We start from the raw sequence: 6,066 nt of genomic DNA on the forward strand, positions 1-6,066 counted from the left end.
GTGGTCATTGTAGTGCCCTCTTACACCAGTGGTCATTGTAGTGCCCTCTTACACCAGTGGTCATTGTAGTGCCCTCTTACACCAGTGGTCATTGTAGTGCCCTCTTACACCAGTGGTCATTGTAGTGCCCTCTTACACCAGTGGTCATTGTAGTGCCCTCTTACACCAGTGGTCATTGTAGTGCCCTCTTATACTGGTGGTCATTGTAGTGCCCTCTTACACCAGTGGTCATTGTGGTTTCCTCTTACACCAGTGGTCATTGTAGTGCCCTCTTACACCAGTGGTCATTGTAGTACCCTCTTACACCGGTGGTCATTGTGGTGCCCTCTTACACCAGTGGTCATTGTAGTGCCCTCTTACACCAGTGGTCATTGTAGTACCCTCTTATACTGGTGGTCATTGTAGTGCCCTCTTACACCAGTGGTCATTGTAGTGCCCTCTTACACCAGTGGTCATTGTGGTACCCTCTTACACCAGTGGTCATTGAAGTGCACCCTTACACTGGTGGTCATTGTAGTGCCCCCTTACACTGGTGGTCATTGTAGTTCCCTCTTACCTTGGTGGTCATTGAAGTGCACCCTTACACTGGTGATCACTGTAGTGCCCCCTTACACCGGTGGTTAGAGAAGCCCTCTATTACATTAGTGGTTAGTGGAGAAGTGTCCTCTTAGATTGGTGTCTGTGAAGGAAAAGCCCAATTATATTGGTGGTCAGTGGAGAAGATGCACCGTAAATGCCACCGCGACGCACAACCATTTGTGCGTTCCTGCAAATGCAGAAGTGTGAAGGGTTCATAAATCTGGCCCCTTATTCAGCTGTTCTTACAGCATAATATCTGCAGTTAAGTGACGGGGTCAGGGGTGCCTTTATTTATGCCTCTTGGGGCATCTCCAGCTATTCTGCAAATCAAAAAATATCTTTTGATTCCTTCTGACCCTCAGCCTGTGGGAAGCACTGATGAATACAATCAGAAATTAGCACAAAATGACATTTCCCTGTGCACACAAACACTCCCGCAGACCAAACATTTGCACATGATGGGGTGCATGAAATAAATCCTCGCATGGCGTTGTAAAATGTCATTTCTGACTGTCGCCATGGGCAACCCTGCGTATTCCATTCCGGAGCGCTCTCCCTGTTATTAAACTCCCACACACACTGATCAGCAGTTAAAGGCATGACTGCCCGCGCAGCACAAGCAGCATTTGTTGTAAGTGCTAATGACAGTCAGCCCATTTGTCAGAAATGAGTCCTGATCTGCAAGACAGCTGCTGAGGGAGAGGAACCATGTAACCAATATGTTCCTTAAAAGACACGACATCCTCTCCAATGACCGGCTAATAGGGAAATAAATAGGAGGAAATCTGCTATTGAGTGATCCTGTCATGGAGGAACGTTGTGTCATGAGAATGATACGACTTAGTATATCAACGCACCGTATTATGATTGATTTGGTCACATTGCTGGTCGAAGGAGAGGCCGAATTCTCAGTGATGTCATTGGTCTCTGATAAATGGATAGGCTGCATTCTCAGTGATGTCACCGGTCTCTAGTGAATGGATAGGCTGCATTCTCAGTGATGTCACCGTTCTCTAGTGAATGGATAGGCTGCATTCTCAGTGATATCATCGCTCTCTAGTGAATGGATAGGCTGCATTCTCAGTGATGTCACCAGTCTTTAGTGAAAGGATAGACTGCATTCCCAGTGATGTCACCGGTCTCTAGTGAATGGATAGGCTGCATTCTCAGTGATGTCACCGGTCTCTAGTGAATGGACAGGCTCTAGCGAATGGACAGTGATATCATCGGTCTCTAGTGAATGGATAGGCTGCCGCCTCAGTGATGTCACCGCTCTCTGGTGAATGGATAGGCTGCATTCTCAGTGATGTCACCAGTCCAGGGTAAAGGAACAGGATGCAATACCAGCAACGTCACCAATCTCTAGTGAATGGATTGGTTGTATTTTCAAAGCTGTCACTGGTATCTAGTGAATGGATGAGCTGCCTAGCTACTGATGCCACTGTTGACATTCATCTAATTACCCACCAATCATTCTTTTTTATAAGTTTAGCAGTTTTCTATTTCCTTGCCTTGGTATGATTGCATTATGACATTTTACCACTAGGTGGCACTGTATGATTAATACTTCGTACACATTCACTTTTCGCTACCCATCTGTGTTTCCATGGATGTTTATTTCCCCCAGAATGTACTAGTCAAGCAATAACCATGAGTTAAATAAAATCAACAATTTCTTTAAACTGTTTTGCTTGTTGCGTGCTATTCCTGACAATATCTCTGGTATGCACATTAGTATTCCCTAGAACAATGGTGCTCAACTCTTGTCCTCAAGGCTCCCTAAGGCAATAGCTTTAACGAGCATTTTGTAAGCTTCAGCAGTGGTTAAGCAAGCTTCAGGAGGCTTCTGGGCTGAGCACTAAATGCTTGGTAAGTGCCTCTCGATGGGACTCTGTCTAAGCTAGCGTTTAGAGGCAGAGAGGTAACGCCTGTGTATACTCAGTCTAATGCTGACCATACAGTTGGCAATTTTAAAAACTTTTCAGTAATAAATAATAATTAAAAAAAATTATCTATATATAGTTGTGTATTAGCAGCATGGCGGTGGAATGGGATGCATTCTAGTTCTATTCTCTTGGGTCTTTTATTGCAAATATGAATAAACACAGATGTGCCTGTCAGAGTTAGCCTGCGTGGCCGGACTGCTGGACGGGCACCTGTGCATGCACGTGTGCATCGTCCTACACAGAGGATTGTGCGTGTGCTTCTGCGTGGGCGTGCGTGCGGAAGTGTGCACACGCCCGTTTCTAATGATGGCGCCAACAGGGCTATTTAAGGCTGAGACACCTTGACCTCCCTGCTGACTGATCTAATCTTCAGCTGTTCCCCTGATTCTGAGACCTGTAAACCGGTTTGATCATCTGCTACCGACCTGGCCTGTTTGACCTCTGCTCCTGCTCTGTGCTCCTTGACCTCGGCTTGTTCCTTGACCTCTCTCCTGTCTGCTCCCTTGGTACCTCGCTGCCTGCAAGTTACTGAGCCGGCCTGTCTCTGATTACGTCCTGTCTCCTGATTTTGTACCTCGCTGCCAGATTATTGCTGACCTGGCTTGTCTCTACTCTGTTCCCAAGATCCTGAATTACAAACTGCATCCTGCTAAGGGACCCCTGCAACCTGCACTCAGCTCTGACAGGAGTCGCAACCTACCGGCACTTGTGCCCCTCCTTGTCCTTACGCACCTGTTCCCACTACCCAGGGGTGTTTGGACTGGAGCAGCAAGAGAGGCCGCCCTCGTCATCTCAGGCTCCCCCTAAGATACGTGACAGTGCCCTTATCTGATAGTTGGGAAAACATGTTCTGTTAATGGGCCTGAAGGAGAAAAGTTTAGCAGTAGCACCCTGCCAAATAATATTACTGTCTTGCCTCAGTGTGTTCAAGGGAGACTGACGTAGGCTCCTAGAGGGCGGAGCTTGGACCAGGGAACACGCCCGCCTGTATTTCCTCAGGCTCAGATTTGGGACAATGTAGAACAGGGGTGCCCACAAGGTCGATCGCGATCTACCAGTCGATCGCGTAGATCGCCATGTCCTCTCATCCCCCCGCTTCTCTGGATCCCCGCTGCTCTCCCCAGCGGGGATCCGAGAAGAAGTGAAGGAACCGGCGGCGGGGGAGGGCGGAGGACGAAGCCGCTGTCACAGAACTAATGCAGAGTGGTGAGGAGAGAGAGAGAGAGACGCTCGGCCAGGAACAAATGAAACTGTGATTTGCTTAGCAGGGTTGCACATGATGAATCCTAAGATAAAAATAAATTTTATCACTTTAAAAGGAAGTTATAGTAATTTTACAATGTTTTGGTTGTATATGGGAATGTGATATTAAAGTCAAAAGGTTTTAAAGCTTTTTCAAATGCTGATGATCATTTAACCCCTTCGTGACTGACGACGTACAGTGTACGTCGCCAGCATCGGGGCTGTGTAAACAGACTCCCGGCGACTTTTGCCGCCGGGACTCTGTTTAAACTTACAGTGCCGACTGTCGGCTTTACAACACCGTCGCCGTCCTTGGTGTCCGCGGGGAGCTGGGGAGGAGGTCGACGAACTTCCGTTCATCGATCCCCTCCCCGTTCTATGGGACCGGGAGCGATGCAGATTGCATCACTTCCGGTCCCTGGGCTGTCAGTTCTGGGCTCCTGCAGCCCAGCTATAAGCTATTGAAGTGCGATCTGCACTTCAATAGCTTATTTCTAGTGTAAAGGTGATACTGAGGGTCTTTTGGACCCCGAGCATCACCTTAAAGAGGACCTGTCACCACCATCTGCTATTACATGGGGGGGCTTGCAAGCCCCCCCATGTGATAGCAGTCAAAGTAAAGTAAAAAAAACAAAAAAAACTGTTTTTAAAATTAAAATCAAAATAAATAAATCTAATAATTAAAAAAATGTAAAAGTCCCCCTTCCCCGCGAGCTTGCGCGTCGCCACGTAAACACGCGTCGGGTGCGCCTACGTATGAAAACGACGAACGCGCTACACATGTAAAAAAGAAATGAAAAAAAGGCCTCAGTCATGAAAGGGTTAAATAAAAAAAACAAAAAACAAATGGGCCAAATACTTAACTGAATCCACGGTCACATGAAATAATGGGTCCCGAGACTTCTCTCTTCTGAACTAAAGAGAAGGCGGATTCCTCTATGAGCAACATGTCCCTCCCAGGTGACATGGATGCTTCCTATTGGCTGTCTGTCCAACCTGTAAATTATAAAGGAAATGTATTGGTGTAAAAAAGAGACCTGTGAATGTAAACAATTATTAATTCTTCAATGGAGGTGTGTCCTTTGCCTCTTTGTGCTAAAAGGAGTCCCTGTTTGTCATGTCAGAAGGTTCGGTATGGCCTCTCATACTATGTTCCTCATGGGAGGAGACCAGTGCTGCCTACTCTGGCTGTCCTGCCCATTACAACCGCTGCCACTGATTGATACGAGGAGTCTGGGCGGTTACACAGACAATATTGCTGCTGTTCTTGGTTTCAAGTAAACTCTCCTCACAAGCCTGTGTGTTCCCATGTAATTGGATAGCTGCAAGGGCTGCTGGGACATATCATCATGAACAATGCAATGACATCTCTAGCTGGGGCTCTGGCTGGCAGTTGCACACACATGCCATCATATACAATGCAGGACCAGCAGCAATGCATTATATGTAAGGACGATGAGGGACCATCCACAACCTAAAGTGTCAGAGCTAGGAATAAGGCAATTACTGCAACTTATTCCTCTACCCCTAATGAGAATTTAACCCCTGCCGTCCAGGAGGGTAAGGGGCACTGCAAGGGTAGTTTTTGTATAATTCCCGCAGATCGGCTTTAATTCAATGCCTTATGCACATAAGCCGAGCCCGGAGTTCACCTTTAAGTGCCAACATTCCTGTTCATTCGCATGCATTCTGTGTCACTCGTAAGCCGCAGCCATCTTTCCTCCACAGGATAGACAGCTCCATCCATTTTTTTCGGGCAGCGTTCCATCCTTCCAGCATCTCGCCGAATGCAGACGCAGCCAGTACAAATCTGATTCACGGGTCCACAAGTCTCTGCAATCGCCATGTTGCCTCTAATCATCTTAACACAGAATAATAATGTTAATGGGCCCTGGGATGTTTCTGTGCCCTCTATGGTGCCTATTTTGCCACTTTCCCCCCCTATATGTGCTTCTCTCCCGCTCCCCACTGCTCGATTTTGGATCAATTCCCGTCTCTCCCCAAATGCTTTCACTGCGATTTCATTAGCTCGCTTGGCTCAAGCTGCCGCACAGTTGCAGTTGGCAAACAGATATATCAAGCTATAAATAATCCGTCCCGGTGGTCCAACATCCCGGCGTGCCACTCATGTCACAGCTAAAGAGTACCTGTCACTTATACACAGTGTTGGATGAATTCCTTACAGAATGGGGTCCCCGCCTTAAAATCTATACCAGATCCCTATCTTGGATAAAGGTCTGGTTTGGATTTTGGAGGGGCCACACAAAAATAATAAATAATAATATATAAATGTGTGTGT

This window comes from Nanorana parkeri, unplaced genomic scaffold (genome assembly GCF_000935625.1).
Source record: "Nanorana parkeri isolate BGI_ZX_2015 unplaced genomic scaffold, ASM93562v1 scaffold1028, whole genome shotgun sequence".
Taxonomy (NCBI): Eukaryota; Metazoa; Chordata; class Amphibia; order Anura; family Dicroglossidae; genus Nanorana; species Nanorana parkeri.